We start from the raw sequence: 17,381 nt of genomic DNA, 5'->3' as shown, positions 1-17,381 counted from the left end.
CGACGACCAAGAACGAAATTACATTCTGGTGAGGCTCGCAACAAAACACCGGCTGTGGGGGCGGTCACAGGCCCATCGGTAGCGGGGTTTGTGGCTTCTTGTCATTGCACCTGAAGTACCAACCAAGGCTATCACACACACCAATGCACTTCAGAATCAGGATTTTTTTTATCGCGAGTAAATCCCATTGAGGGGGTGACTCAGCCAGCAGACATCAGAACATTCCACAATGACAGATTTAAATAAAGGATTTAAAAACAAAGATTTTCACTATAAATCCTTGATATGCATGGCATCGGTTTTATTTTATTATTCATTTCTGTTTTTCTTGAGTAAGAGTTTCATTTTTATCACATTGGTATTTTCAATTAAATATGAAAAAAAAAATTCCCTAAAAAGTGGAAAATTTTGGAAAAAAATTTCACGAAAATAAATTGTCACGCACAACGAGTCTGTGTGCAACATGTCAGCTCGATTGGATCACGGCAAGTGGGTTAAAATACGACCGAAAGATTTGCATGGTTGTAAGCGCGCAAGCAAGCAAGTGAACTTAATATAAAGGATTTAAAAAACGTAATCATTACAGAAAATATATTAGAAAATTACATTCTCACTTAAATCTTGACTTAAAGCTTTCGTGACTGCAAGAATTAATATTTTTTGGGTCTTTCGGTAAAGTCAAGTAGATAGGTTCAAAGAAAATAACAAAAACTAAAACTACAACGTTTCATCTTCTTGGTTCTTTCGGTAAAGTCACGTAGAATGTAAACAATAAAAATAATAAAATAAAACATAATAAAAGAATTCTCAAGACGTTTCGGCTACAACGCAATCAGCCGTCTTGCGTTGTAGCCGAAACGTGAGAATAATTTTTTTATGTTTTATTTTATTATTTTTATTGTTTCCATTCTACGTAACTTTACCGAAAGAACCAAAAAGATGAATACCTGCAGTCACGAAAGCTTTAAATCGAAATACAACGTTTCAATCGCAACAAAATCGGTCGTCTTCAGGAAAAGGGGGGTTAGCTTCCAAAGGCAAACTGTTTATTAGGGTTTGAAATGGGCATAGCCCAAATGTCAGTAGCCAATATTAATGCAAGTGGTAGGCAGCCAACCCGACAGTTTCAGATCTGCCTTATGTTCGTGAACATAAGGCAGATCCGAAACTAGGTAGGATCTGAAACACGGTAGGACCAATACCTCAGCCGTGGCTGATCATTGTTTTAATGCGGTGGGCTCACACGAAATGTATTTCTCTAAGACGAAGGTACTTTGCAAACCCACTTGTCTATCAACAAAGATTCATTCATGAAGCCATCCATTTTTATCGACACAGACACAATTTAAACCGAGAAGATGGGTACAAACTGAGTAATCATTGGAAGGACGTTATCAACCAGTTTAAGTCATAACTGGCTATGATCTTCCCATCCTACCACCTTCTGATGATAGTCGTGCTTTATGCCCATTTCAAACTTGCGCTTTCACACTAACACAGCCACTTTGCGTGCCGACCCCTCGGTTGCGGCTATGCAATACCGTACCACGTCGTCGTCCACTCATTGACATGCAAATTTTTTCTCTGCCCCCTCCCTCTCTCCGCCCCCGCCCCCTCTCTATATTTAAGGCCTCGTCACAGAGACGATCCCTCTCTCTTTGTGCCGATACGTGTTCTCTCTCTCTGTGTGTCTGTGTGATGTTTGTCTGCTTATATGTCTGTCTATAGTTTTCTGGTTAGATTTTTGTTGCTATTTCTTTTATACCTGATGATGATTGCTTGTGTTGCAATCGGAACGTCGTAGTATGCTATTATTTAATTTATTATTTTATCTTTATACGTGACTTTACCGAAAGAAGCAAAGAATACTAATCTGTCATTAACATGATAATTTTCACCCGGAAACCCTTTGATTGTTTTTTGTTTTTTGTTATTTTCTTTCAATCTATGTACGTGTAGAAAGGAAATAATAAAATAATAAAAATAAAACATAATAAAATAATTCTCACGACGTTTCGGCCACAACGCAAGCAGCCGTCCTCAGGTGAAGAACAGGTCTGTCGGGGAGACAGCGTCTGAATGAACACCACCACGCTTGGCAGCGTATATTTAAGCTGGGTTGGAGGGGGAAGATCGCCTTGACAAAGGAATTTGCATATCCCAAAGAATATAAATTCTCACTTCTTAAACTTTGTGATTTTAATTATATTCACTTTAAACGATTGTACCTTTTGTGCAGTTCCGGCATGAGCACCTCCGCTATCGCTATGAGGTGCTGAAGAAGATTGGAGAAGGAGGTCAAGGCCAGGTGATCCAGTGCCTTGATCACAAAAGGAACATCCTGGTGGCCATCAAGATCCTGGTGTCACCATCGAGGTAAGAATTCAGAGCCGCGCCGTCACGAGGCCGATGTTGTTAAGTCCGTTGCCACGGGCAGCCGTGCGATGCAGTGATGACACTCGTGCATCAAAGCGAGAAGGGGGGCCTGGGTTCGACTCCTGATTCGGGTGCCCTCCTGTATGGAGTTTGCATGTTCTATTCCTGTTCTGCATCAGTTCCTTCTGGGTTCTCAGATTTTTCCTCCCTAAAGCTTAAAATACACACACACAGTGTAAACTAATATGGGGGCAAACATCCCATTGCTGAAAGATTACCTGCACATTACGGTAATTTCTCATTTAATGCTGTAGATACATTCCTGAAAAGTTCCGCGTTCAGTAAAAAAGTATTGAGCGAAAATAATTTTCCCATAAATAATGTAATAATAATGTTTGGCGAGATACAATGCACTCATACACCTTGAGATGACGAGATCAATAACTTTATCATTGCGAATAATGTATCATTGCAGCTCAAGAAAGTAGTCTGTTGTCGACTACTCACAGATCGTGTTATAACGGGCGGGTTCCGTGCTTTAACAGGCGTGTTCTACGTTATAACGAGAAGCGTTCCGTGTTGCAATGGGCGCGTTCGTGTTATTACGGGCACATTCCGCGTTATGCGAAAAGTGTGCCCGAATGGAAGAACCACATTGCAGTGAGAATGCGTTGTGTTAACATGCGTTTGCATTTAGATTTCTCAAATGACCAATCCGATTTGAATGGCTCTTCACTTCCAAATCCTGATAGACAGCCAGTTCTGTTTTAGCAGGTTTAGCTTTCTTTTTTCACACTTTTGTCATGTAGGCCAGGCTTAGTCACAAACCGAACCTCTCCATAATAAAGGCTCAGTCTTTTGTTATGTAGCCTATTACCATCTACATGGCAGAGGCTCGGTCTCATTTGCATCATTTTGTTATGTAGGCTAGGCGTTAGTCACAAACCGCACCTCTCCATAACAAAGGCTCAGTCATTTGTTCTGCAGTCTATTCTTAGTATTAAGCCTCACCTTACCATATTAATAAAAAGTGTGTCGTACTTGGCCCTTCCCCTCTTCAACCATTATATATACGGAGTGGTAGCTCTTGTAATCTCTCATTTACTTGATACAGCTGTCGTGGCTGTGACGGTTCCACCTGAAGACGGAGGCTTGTGTTGCCTCCGAAACGTCGTGATATTTATTTTATTTTTATTTTACTTTTATTAATTTTAATTTTTTACCTACGTGACTTTACCGAAAAAACCTAAGAATATGAATCCTTGCAGTCACGAAAGCTTCAAATCTAGAATTAATGCGTTGTGTTAACATGCGTTTGCATTTAGATTTCTCAAATGACCAATCCGATTTGAATGGTTCTTCACTTTCAAATCCTATTGGGTGCCCTACGCCGGCTCCTGCTCCCTCTGTGGGAGCTCCTCACCAATGTTAGTCGAGTGTGCTACTGGAACTCCTGGTGCTGTTAGACCTGGTGAATTCATATTTAATTATTTTATTGTGAGTATAATTTGGCTCTGGATATCCCTTAAGCAAATGTAGGCTCTTCATTTGTGGACTTCCTCTGTGCAGCTCCAAGCAGGAAACATACCAGAAGATGGAGCTCCAGATAGCTCTGGAACTTCAGGGCGAGGGCAGTGATGAAGATTTCAACGTCATCGAAGTCCTGAACAGATTTCATTTCAGAGGACACTACTGTATCGTCATGGAGCTGTTGAAGTATGTAGCTCATGCCCCCCCCCCTCCGCCAATAGCGTGGTCAACTAACTTAACATTCTTTCGTTATTTTTTCGAAGCGACCAGACCACAAATAAAAGCTTAACAAAGTAGCATTTTTCTTCTTGGTTCTTTCGGTAAAGTCACGTAGAATGGAAATAATAAAATAATAAAAATAAAACATCATCAAATAATTCTCACGACGTTTCGGCCACAACGCAAGTAGCCATCCTCAGGTGAAGAACAGGTCTGTCGGGGAGACAGAGTCTGTCTTCCCGACAGACCTGTTTTCCTGTCTTCCCGACAGACCTGTTCTTCACCCGAGGACGGCTACTTGCGTCGTGGCCGAAACGTCGTGAGAATTATTTTATTATGTTTTATTTTTATTATTTTATTATGTCCCTTCTACGTGACTTTACCGAAAGAACCAAGAAGATGAATCCCTGCAGTCACGAAAGCTTTAAATCTAAAAGTAGCATTTTGATTATAAATGTGGAGGGGAAAACCAGTGAACCCACAGAAAAATTCACATGCCCACGGGGAGAACATGCAATCTCCAAATCTACAGGCATCACGGTCGGGATCAAACCTAGGACCTCCTCCATACCAGGCAGGGGAGATGTCATCTCGCCACCGCGGCAAGCTGTTAATTTCATAATTGTGGAGCTTTCGTGACTGCAGGAATTACTATTTGGTTCTTTCGGTAAAGTCACGTATAAAGATAAAATAATAAATTAAATAATAGCATACGACGTTTCGATTGCAACACAAGCAATCATCATCAGGTATAAATGAAATAGCAACAAAAATCTAACCAGAAAACTATAGACAGACATATGTATCTTGGTGATATCTGTCTGCTTATATGTCTGTCTATAGTTTTCTGGTTAGATTTTTGTTGCTATTTCATTTATACCTGATGATGATTGCTTGTGTTGCAATCGAAACGTCGTATGCTATTATTTAATTTATAATTTTATCTTTATACGTGACTTTGCCGAAAGAACCAAAGAGTAAGCTGTTAATGTTGAGATGCCCACGCCACCACCCATGCATTGTAATCCTGTGGAGCTGCCATGTGCCACGGGTGCATTGGAGGCCACTAGTCTTTTCTCCATTAGCCCTGCCACTTTAACCAACCCACGCCTCCACTCAATCAGCAGGGTGGCTGCATGGCAGTGGTGATGCTCGTGCCTCTCGGCGAAAATCCCGAGCTTCTGTTCTGTGTGGAGTTTTTATCTTCTCCCAATGGATAACCCTCCACCACCCGGCAACAAAGCCAATGAAATCAAGTTGTCAAGTGGGCAGATATGCCAACTGATTTGGTTTATGGGTAAATTGACGACCACAACCCACACGGAACTATAACTCTTAATATTGGTCATAAATGTGCACGTGAACGTACAATATGAACATGATTATCGTTTACACCATGGGAACCTCATTTGCCAGTAAAAATATGATAATTGGTTTTTTACCCTTCTATCTGGCAATAAAACTGACACCTTTTTACAAGGAGTCATGTTTGCATAGACCGCAATACCTGCAGTCATAATACAAACAAAATACATAACTTTTGTTTGTATTATGACTGCAGCCAAAGACATAACTTTTGTTTGTATTATGACTGCAGGTATTGCGGTCTATGCAACCATGACTCCTTGTAAAAAGTTGTCAGTTTTGTTGCCAGATAGAAGGGTAAAAAACCAATTATCATGATTATCGTTATCAGAATCAGTGCAGCATTGTAGGGGATGGTACTGATGCCGTGTTTTTGTTGCTGCTTCTGCCTCTCTCACAGGGAGAGCCTTCATGAAGTGATTAGAAATGCGGGGCTCCGACGGTTGGACATGGCGATGGTGAAAACCTACACCAGGGGCATCCTCAAGTTCTTGCGCCACATACATTCCAGGAAAATCGTCCACGCGGACATCAAGCCAGTGAGTGGACACAGCGTTCAGCTTTCACTTTGGTGCAGAGGTGTATCACTCTTTGGTTCTTTAGGTAAAGTCACGTATAAAGATAAAATAATAAATTAAATAATAGCATACGACGACGTTTCGATTGCAACACAAGCAATCATCATCAGGTATAAAAGAAATAGCAACAAAAATCTAACCAGAAAACTATAGACAGACATATAAGCAGACAGATATCGCAAAGATACATAGAGAGAGAACACACATCGGCACACAGAGAGAGAACGTCTCTGTGACGAGGCCTTAAATAGAGAGAGGGGGGTGGGGGCGGAGAGAGGGAGGGGTTAGAGAAAAAATTTGCATGTCAATGAGTAGGACGACGGTTGACAAAGTACGCAAGCTTTATACGTGACTTTACCGAAAGAACCAAAGAGTAATTCCTGCAGTCACGAAAGCTACAAATTAAGATTGCAGAGGTGTATCTTTATTGGGGACTCGTTCCACAGAGAAAACCGGCCATGTTGGTCACAGGGTCGATATGTAAGCTCTGCCCATCTCACTGGAAGGAGGCAGGGCCATGCTCCTCTGGTGAATGTGATCTGGTATGAATTAAACTATCGTGTAGAGTCGTGTCGCTCTTGGGGACTCACCAGAGAGAAAACCGGCAACGTTGATCAGCGTTGCCCCAAACCCTGGGAGACATGAAACAGAGTCAAAAATACATTTTCTCAAAACGTGCGAAATGTGCATTTTGGCCTGACAACTGCTCGTTATCGAATTCCAATCTGCAAATTAAAAACGCCCAAAGACAAAGGTGCAGTGGAAAGCGTCACGGAATCCGTGCACTCTCTTGTGCGTGGCTTTTTGTCTCTAACTCGTTAACGGGCACTCATCCAGCTGTGAGCTCCATGCAGCTCTCCTGTTGGAGCAACGGCACTCGGTTGTCAATAGAGCCACCCCCCTTCACTTTGATGGTGCCTGAGAGTGCGTTGAACGTGACACGCCTCTACTCACATCTACAATTTTGACATATTTGAAAGGGGCAACGCCCAGTGACAGCTGTCAGAAAACAGTGAATATTGCACTTGACTGACGCTTGTCGACAGGGCTATGCCTCATCTAGTTCCCCTGTTTAGCGTGTGTCGTGGTATGTGATTGATCCACTGCTGGCTGAATGATATCGGCATAACCTCTGAGTTTGAATTCATTCTACCCCTCCTCCAGGAAAATGTTCTCGTCAAAGACACCGTGACTGGCACCGTGAGGATCACGGACTTTGGCACGAGCTTTTTCGTGGAAAGTCAACGTGAGTGACCTCACCTGGGTGTGTGAGTGTCTGCGTGTGGGTGTCTGTATGGCTGTCTTTATGCATGGGTCTCTCTGCGTCCGTGTGAGTGTCTATATGTCAGTGTCTGTCTGAGTGTGTCTGTGTGTGAGTATCTGAGTGTCTGCACATGTGACTGTTTATGTGTTTGATGATGATGCTGTTTAAGACACAGTGTGTACACACGCACACATGTTTGTTGTCCTTGTGATTTTTGTACAGCTATGAATGTTGGTGGCACCCTAGAATACTTGGCTCCGGAGCTGTTGCTGGGCTATAGCTTGACATGTGGAGTGGATATGTGGGCGCTGGGCTGCACGGTGGCGGAGTTGGCGACGGGCAGGGAATTATTCCGGTCCAACAGCCACGAAGATCACCTCCCGCGCTGCATAGAGGTATTTCCCACACGGCGTCTGTCCGCTTGTGATCCCCCTCTCTTTCCTTGGAGTCGTGGGCTATGGGGGTGGCAGGAGGGGGGGTGGCCACTTGGTGATCTGTGAATAACGGCCGTCGTATGTTGCGTGTAAACGTGTGTGTCTTGTATGTGTGGAGGAGCGGTAGTGTAGCGGTCAGCCTGCTGTGCTAGAAACTGAGTTTGATTCCAGCTCATGGGCAACACCAGTGACGATTGTCTGAACTGGTCCTGGGCCTCCTCTAGTTCGAGTCAGCCTCAACTGAGTACCTGGTGGAGTGTGTAAAGTACCTGGGTCAATTCTAGATTTGAATCTTTCGTGACTGCAAGGATTCATATTCTTAGGTTTTTACGGTAAAGTCACGTAGGTAAAAAATAAAAAAATAATAAAAGTAAAATAAAAATAAAATAAAAATCACGACGTTTCGGAGGCAACACAAGCCTCCGTCTTCAGGTGGAACCGTCACAGCCACGACAGCTATATCAAGTGAGAGAAATTCCAAGAAACAGTCCTTGTATATATACTGGTTGAGGGTGGGAGGAGCCAAGGTAGGCCCTGAATATTATTTGTGTGAGGTTCGGTGCGGCTGAAGCACGCTGTTAGGAATGAGCCTTTGTTGTGTAAACTAGGTGCTGATGAAGTAAAGGTGCGTGTAAAAGGGACTGAGCCTTTTTGTTATGTAGAGATGATGCGGCTGAAATCAGCCGCCACTCCTGTCTCTGTGTGCCACAGTGCTGGCCCTCAACAAACGCTGCTAATTTTGCTACTCGATCTAACAGCACTTGTCCCTACAGTGTGCCAAAGCTGTACGGGTGACCTTTGTCTTCATGTCAACCATGTGCAGATTCTGGGGATGCCTCCAAGGTACATGGTGAATGGAGCACCCGACAGAACGCAGTTCTTTGGTGAGTTGAAGCGTGGGGTGAATGACAGGCCGGATTCAGTTTTAGGGAGTGGCCTCAGGCTGTTGTTATTTTGTTTTGGAGGGGGCGTCTTTGTATTTTACATTACTTGGGTGTGTGGGTGGGTAAATTGGTGTGTGGGCAAGTGGATGGGTTTGTGGGTGAGTTGGCGAGTAGGTTGGTGGGTAATTGGGCGAATGGGTGAGTGGGTGGGTAGATGAGTGGGTGGGTGAGTGGGTAGGTTGATAGGTGAGTGAGCGATTGGGTAGGTGGAAGAGTGTATGGGTGGGTAGGTGGATGAGTGGGTTGATGAATCGGTCAGTAAGTGGGTAGATGGGCGATGTGGTGGTTGGTGACTTCATCTCTTCCGCTGTGTATGGCTCCTGCAGACCATCGGGGGAAGATGTTCTGCCCAGGCAAGAAAAGGGTTCCGGGGAGCTTCCCACTTCACAGGGTGCTCAAAAGCGATGACCCGGAGTTTGTCGAATTCATCAGCTCCTGTTTGCGGTAAGAACCACCCACCACTCCCACGCCCTCCCCACGAGGATTCCCCCCTCCAATTGATCGGCGACCGCTCTCCACCGATCACCAGGAAGATGTGGAGCTGAGTGGACCTGCCAATAAGCGGTACCACTGGCCCTCTGTGGAGTTAGCCCTCTGTGGAGGAGTGGGAGGTCTGTCCAAGCCACTGCTGGTCATCAGAGGACTGCCATTGCTACTGTGGCTTCCGCTGCTGCTGTGCGTTCCTGGACCCCGTGGGAGAAGGGAAGGAACATCAAAGCTCTCACCATGCCTCTCTCACCACGTGGCCGCGTGTGTCCCCCGTGCATCTCTCAACAGATGGGATCCGAATTGTCGTATGACGCCAGCGCAGGCGCTGGCTCATAACTGGCTCCGGACCGCGGCCACCAGCACCACCACGGCCAGCAAAGCCACCACCACCGTTGCTGCTCCTGGCAGTGTGAAGCGCTCTGGAGCTGCTGAGCGACGGTAAGCCACCATCTGCTTGTCCAGTGGTCAAGGCAGTCTATAGGGGGGTGCGGGGCCTGGGGCAAGTTACACGGTGTGGGCTTTCGAATCGTGGAGAAATCCTCCTCTTTCAGTCTTAAATAGAGCGATAAATGTGATGTCATCACTTGTGAGCCAATCCGGAGCGATAGCCTACGTGTTAAACGGAAGTATTACGTCTGACACCGTGACATCGAAGTGCAGGGCCCCCCAAAGCGCGGGGCCCGGGGTGGTCACCCCCCGTACACCGTACCCAGGGGACGACTCTGCTCCTGTGTGTGTGTGTGTGTGTTTAATATCGATTTATCTTCATTGCTACTACTTCTACGCTTATTTAGCCAGCATGAGCCTCACTCAGTCTCAAGACTTTGTTTCAGGAGGGTCCTGCCAAGTTTTTTGCAGTACAGAACAAATGTACTGCTCTTTCAACACTGGTGGAGATGTCCATCCAACACTGGTTGCACGGCGTGTTTGTGAGGGTTCAGTTGCCAAACCCCGAGGAATGGAAGTTACATTTTAATGTGCAATTTTATTGAAGGATCGTGTTGTCTTGGTGTGGTGTGAGGCTGTTTTTGTTGCTGTTTCGCTGCGTTGCCCAAGCTTGCATTTAGTGTTGAAAAACTGACAGGATTTTATTTACTTATGCCATTTGTATTTATACGCTTTATTTGTTTTTGTATACTTTGTACTCCTTTTGTTTTGTTTGTTGTTGTAACCTGCTGACCCTGTGACTTGACTGGACATCTGTGAAAGAAGAGCTTCATAGCTCATCAGACTCCTCTTCATCCAGTTTAAATAAAGATTCTGATTCTGGAAACCCATGCAGGGGGGGGCGGGGGGGGGCGGGCATGGTAGGGTGGTTGGTAGAACACACTCCACATCCCACACAGAGAAAGTGGCCCACGTATGGGACTCAAACCCAGGTCCTCTCTGGCTGTGAGTTCCAGCCAAACAGAACGTGTAGATTCGGTTATATACGGATTTATTTTTCCATAATTGGTTTCTGGGTGAGGACAGATAATGAAGTGGCAACATCTTTCCCAAGTTGCCCTTCATCCACTGAGACACCGCCAGACTAATGCCCATTTCGTAACCAGACTCACCGTGGGCAAAGGTATGCTGCATTATTGCGGCACTGTTAATTATCTGGGTTAATCTTCTGCCGCACACAGTTAGTCCACCCATAGACGATGGGGGGGAGGGGGGGGGACTGATTTCTGCTGGAGCAGGAAGTTGTAACGGTGTCGTGCGCATCTCTTCACAGAGTGGAGCCGGCACAGCGCCCATCCTCCTTGCTCGCCCAGGCCTCTAAAGAGAAGTTGAAGGTTGTGGAGGAAGAAGAGACCATGGTGGAGGAGCTGGTGGTGCTGGAGGAAGAGGAGACGCTGGTGGAGGAGTTGGTGGTACAGGAGACCCTTGTGGAGGAGTTGGTGGTACAAGAGGAGACCCTGGTGGAGGAGTTGGTGGTACAGGAGACCCTGGTAGAGGAGATGGAGGTACAGGAGGAGACCCTGGTGGAGGAGTTGGAGGTACAGGAGGAGACCCTGGTGGAGGAGTTGGTGGTACAGGAGACGCTGGTGGAGGAGTTGGTGGTACAGGAGACCCTGGTGGAGGAGTTGGTGGTACAGGAGACGCTGGTGGAGGAGTTGGTGGTACAGGAGACCCTGGTGGAGGAGTTGGTGGTACAGGAGACCCTGGTGGAGGAGTTGGTGGTACTTGAGGAGACCTTGGTGGAGGAGTTGGTGGTACAGGAGACCCTGGTGGAGGAGTTGGTGGTACAGGAGACCCTGGTGGAGGAGTTGGAGGTACAGGAGGAGACCCTGGTGGAGGAGTTGGTGGTACAGGAGACCCTGGTGGAGGAGTTGGTGGTACAGGAGGAGACCCTGGTGGAGGAGTTGGTGGTACTTGAGGAGACGCTGGTGGAGGAGTTGGTGGTACAGGAGACCCTGGTGGAGGAGTTGGTGGTACAGGAGGAGACCCTGGTAGAGGAGTTGGTGGTACAGGAGGAGACCCTGGTGGAGGAGTTGGTGGTACAGGAGGAGACCTTGGTGGAGGAGTTGGTGGTACAGGAGGAGACCTTGGTGGAGGAGTTGGTGGTACAGGAGGAGACCTTGGAGGAGTTGGTGGTACAGGAGGAGACGCTGGTGGAGGAGTTGGTGGTACAGCAGGAGAAGAGGAAGCAAGGGAGCCTGGCCCGCATAGGGAGAGCCATCCGCTCACTCCTCCGACGTGTGCTGCTTTGTGGTGGCCGGTCCACTGCACAGTAGGGGTGGTGGAGGTGGTGGATCGGTGTGAACCCTGACGACTTTCACCACACTCACCACACTCACAACACTCACCCTGCACCCACCCACCCTGTGATACCCTCCACCCACCACCCACACCTTGCACCCACCCAGTCCTTGATACCCTGCACCCACCACACACACCCTGCATCCACCACACACACCCTGCACCCACCACACACACCCTGCACCCACCACACACACCCTGCACCCACCCAGTCCGTGATACCCTCCACCCACCACCCACACCCTACACCCACCCACCCTGTGATACCCTCCACCCACCACCCACACCCTGCACCCACCCAGTCCGTGATAACCCGCATCCACCACACACACCCTGCATCCACCACACTCACCCTGATCCCACCACCCACACCCTGCATCCCCCACCAACACCCTGCACCCACCACCCACACCCTGCACCCACCACACTCACCCTGCACCCACCACACACACCCTGCACCCACCACTCACACCGTGCATCAACCCACCCTGTGATACCCTGCACCCACCACACTCACCCTGCACCCACCACACACACCCTGCACCCACCACTCACACCGTGCATCCACCCACCCTGTGATACCCTGCACCCACCACACACACCCTGTACCCACCACACTCACCCTGCACCCACCACACACACCCTGCACCCACCACCCACACCCTGCATCCACCACACTCACCCTGCACCCACCACACACACCCTGCACCCACCACACACACCCTGCACCCACCACACTCACCCTGCACCCACCACACTCACCCTGCACCCACCCACCCTGTGATACCCTCCACCCACACCCTGCACCCACCCTGTGAAACCCTCCACTCACCACACACACCCTGCACCCACCACACACACCCTGCACCCACCACACTCACCCTGCACCCACCACACACACCCTGCACCCACCACACACACCCTCCACCCACCACACACACCCTGCACCCACCACACTCACCCTGCACCCACCACACACACCCTGCACCCACCACACACACCCTCCACCCACCACACACACCCTGCACCCACCACACACACCCTGCACCCACCACCCACACCCTGCACCCACCACACTCACCCTGCACCCACCCACCCTGTGATACCCTCCACCCACCACCCACACCCTGCACCCACCACACACACCCTGCACCCACCACACTCACCCTGCACCCACCACACACACCCTCCACCCACCACACACACCCTGCACCCACCACACACACCCTGCACCCACCACACTCACCCTGCACCCACCACACTCACCCTGCACCCACCCACCCTGTGATACCCTCCACCCACACCCTGCACCCACCCTGTGAAACCCTCCACTCACCACACACACCCTGCACCCACCACACACACCCTGCACCCACCACACTCACCCTGCACCCACCACACACACCCTGCACCCACCACACACACCCTCCACCCACCACACACACCCTGCACCCACCACACACACCCTGCACCCACCACACTCACCCTGCACCCACCACACACACCCTGCACCCACCACACACACCCTCCACCCACCACACACACCCTGCACCCACCACACACACCCTGCACCCACCACACACACCCTGCACCCACCACCCACACCCTGCACCCACCACACTCACCCTGCACCCACCCACCCTGTGATACCCTCCACCCACCACCCACACCCTGCACCCACCACACACACCCTGCACCCACCACACTCACCCTGCACCCACCACACACACCCTCCACCCACCACACACACCCTGCACCCACCACACACACCCTGCACCCACCACCCACACCCTGCACCCACCACACTCACCCTGCACCCACCCACCCTGTGATACCCTCCACCCACCACACACACCCTGCACCCACCACACACACCCTGCACCCACCACAATCACCCTGCACCCACCACACACACCCTGCACCCACCACACACACCCTCCACCCACCACACACACCCTGCACCCACCACACACACCCTGCACCCACCACACACACCCTGCACCCACCACCCACACCCTGCACCCACCACACTCACCCTGCACCCACCCACCCTGTGAAACCCTCCACTCACCACACACACCCTGCACCCACCACACACACCCTGCATCCACCACACACACCCTGCATCCACCCACCCTGTGATACCCTCCACCCACCACACACACCCTGCACCCACCACACACACCCTGCACCCACCACACTCACCCTGCATCCACCCACCCTGTGATACCCTCCACCCACCACACACACCCTGCACCCACCACACACACCCTGCACCCACCACACTCACCCTGCACCCACCACACACACCCTGCACCCACCACACTCACCCTGCACCCACCCACCCTGTGATACCCACCACACACACCCTGCACCCACCACACACACCCTCCACCCACCACACTCACCCTGCACCCACCCACCCTGTGATACCCACCACACACACCCTGCACCCACCACACACACCCTGCATCCACCACACACACCCTGCATCCACCCACCCTGTGATACCCTGCACCCACCACACTCACCCTGCACCCACCACACACACCCTGCACCCACCACCCACACCCTGCACCCACCACACTCACCCTGCATCCACCCACCCTGTGATACCCTCCACCCACCACACACACCCTGCACCCACCACACACACCCTGCACCCACCACACTCACCCTGCACCCACCACACACACCCTGCACCCACCACACACACCCTGCACCCACCACACTCACCCTGCACCCACCACACACACCCTGCACCCACCACACACACCCTCCACCCACCACACACACCCTGCACCCACCACACACACCCTGCACCCACCACACTCACCCTGCACCCACCACACACACCCTGCACCCACCACCCACACCCTGCATCCACCCACCCTGTGATACCCTGCACCCACCACACACACCCTGCACCCACCACACACACCGTGCATCCACCCACCCTGTGATACCCTGCACCCACCACACTCACCCTGCACCCACCACACTCACCCTGCACCCACCACACACACCCTGCACCCACCCAGTCCGTGATACCCTCCACCCACCACCCACACCCTGCACCCACCCACCCTGTGATACCCTGCACCCACCACACACACCCTGCACCCACCCAGTCCGTGATACCCTCCACCCACCACCCACACCCTGCACCCACCCACCCTGTGATACCCTGCACCCACCACACTCACCCTGCACCCACCACACACACCCTGCACCCACCACCCACACCCTGCATCCACCCACCCTGTGATACCCTCCACCCACCACACACACCCTGCACCCACCACACACACCCTGCACCCACCACACTCACCCTGCACCCACCACACACACCCTGCACCCACCACACTCACCCTGCACCCACCCACCCTGTGATACCCACCACACACACCCTGCACCCACCACACACACCCTGCATCCACCACACACACCCTGCATCCACCCACCCTGTGATACCCTCCACCCACCACACACACCCTGCACCCACCACCCACACCCTGCACCCACCCACCCTGTGATACCCTGCACCCACCACACTCACCCTGCACCCACCACACACACCCTGCACCCACCACCCACACCCTGCATCCACCCACCCTGTGATACCCTCCACCCACCACACACACCCTGCACCCACCACACACACCCTGCACCCACCACACTCACCCTGCACCCACCACACACACCCTGCACCCACCACACTCACCCTGCACCCACCCACCCTGTGATACCCACCACACACACCCTGCACCCACCACACACACCCTGCACCCACCACACACACCCTCCACCCACCACACTCACCCTGCACCCACCCACCCTGTGATACCCACCACACACACCCTGCACCCACCACACACACCCTGCATCCACCACACACACCCTGCATCCACCCACCCTGTGATACCCTCCACCCACCACACACACCCTGCACCCACCACACTCACCCTGCATCCACCCACCCTGTGATACCCTCCACCCACCACACACACCCTGCACCCACCACACACACCCTGCACCCACCACACTCACCCTGCACCCACCACACACACCCTGCACCCACCACACTCACCCTGCACCCACCCACCCTGTGATACCCACCACACACACCCTGCACCCACCACACACACCCTGCACCCACCACACACACCCTCCACCCACCACACTCACCCTGCACCCACCCACCCTGTGATACCCACCACACACACCCTGCACCCACCACACACACCCTGCATCCACCACACACACCCTGCATCCACCCACCCTGTGATACCCTGCACCCACCACACTCACCCTGCACCCACCACACACACCCTGCACCCACCACCCACACCCTGCATCCACCCACCCTGTGATACCCTGCACCCACCACACACACCCTGCACCCACCACACACACCGTGCATCCACCCACCCTGTGATACCCTGCACCCACCACACTCACCCTGCACCCACCACACTCACCCTGCACCCACCACACACACCCTGCACCCACCACACACACCCTGCACCCACCCAGTCCGTGATACCCTCCACCCACCACCCACACCCTGCACCCACCCACCCTGTGATACCCTGCACCCACCACACTCACCCTGCACCCACCACCCACACCCTGCATCCACCCACCCTGTGATACCCTGCACCCACCACACACACCCTGCACCCACCACACACACCGTGCATCCACCCACCCTGTGATACCCTGCACCCACCACACTCACCCTGCACCCACCACACTCACCCTGCACCCACCACACACACCCTGCACCCACCACACACACCCTGCACCCACCCAGTCCGTGATACCCTCCACCCACCACCCACACCCTGCACCCACCCACCCTGTGATACCCTGCACCCACCACACTCACCCTCTACCCACCACCCACACCCTGCACCCACCACACTCACCCTGCACCCACCCACCCTGTGATACCCTCCACCCACCACCCACACCCTCCACCCACCACCCACACCCTGCACCCACCACACTCACCCTGCACCCACCCACCCTGTGATACCCTCCACCCACCACCCACACCCTGCACCCACCCACCCTGTGATACCCTCCACCCACCACACACACCCTACACCCACCCACAGCGTGATACCCACTACCCAACATACTCCACACAGAGGGTTAGTGGCTTAAGAGGGTTAGGGGTTTAGGGGTAAAGGGATTTAGGGCTATAGGGGTTTAGAGGGTGATGGGTTTAGAGGGTTGGAAGTCTAGAGGGTTCGATATTTATTGGACTAAGAGTTTATGGGTTGACAGGTTTAGAGGATGATGGGTTTAAGGGTTTAGAGGGAGGGTTTTAAAGGGTAAGGGGTTTATAGGTTTAGGTGTTTAGATGGCTATTGTTTTAGGGGTTTAGGGACTTAAAGGGTTAGGGGTTCAGAGGGTTAGGGTTTTA

General features: G+C 51.5%; 1 pseudogene; it reads right to left on the bottom strand.

The window, feature by feature from the left end:
* The window catches only part of LOC144953663 (uncharacterized), a 267,013-nt pseudogene that overhangs the window by 75,355 nt on the left and 174,277 nt on the right, over window positions 1-17,381 (bottom strand).

Source organism: Lampetra fluviatilis, chromosome 80 (genome assembly GCF_964198595.1).
Source record: "Lampetra fluviatilis chromosome 80, kcLamFluv1.1, whole genome shotgun sequence".
Taxonomy (NCBI): Eukaryota; Metazoa; Chordata; class Hyperoartia; order Petromyzontiformes; family Petromyzontidae; genus Lampetra; species Lampetra fluviatilis.
The sequence above is the reverse complement of the archived record's forward strand: the minus strand, read 5'-3'. Positions and strand labels throughout refer to the sequence as shown.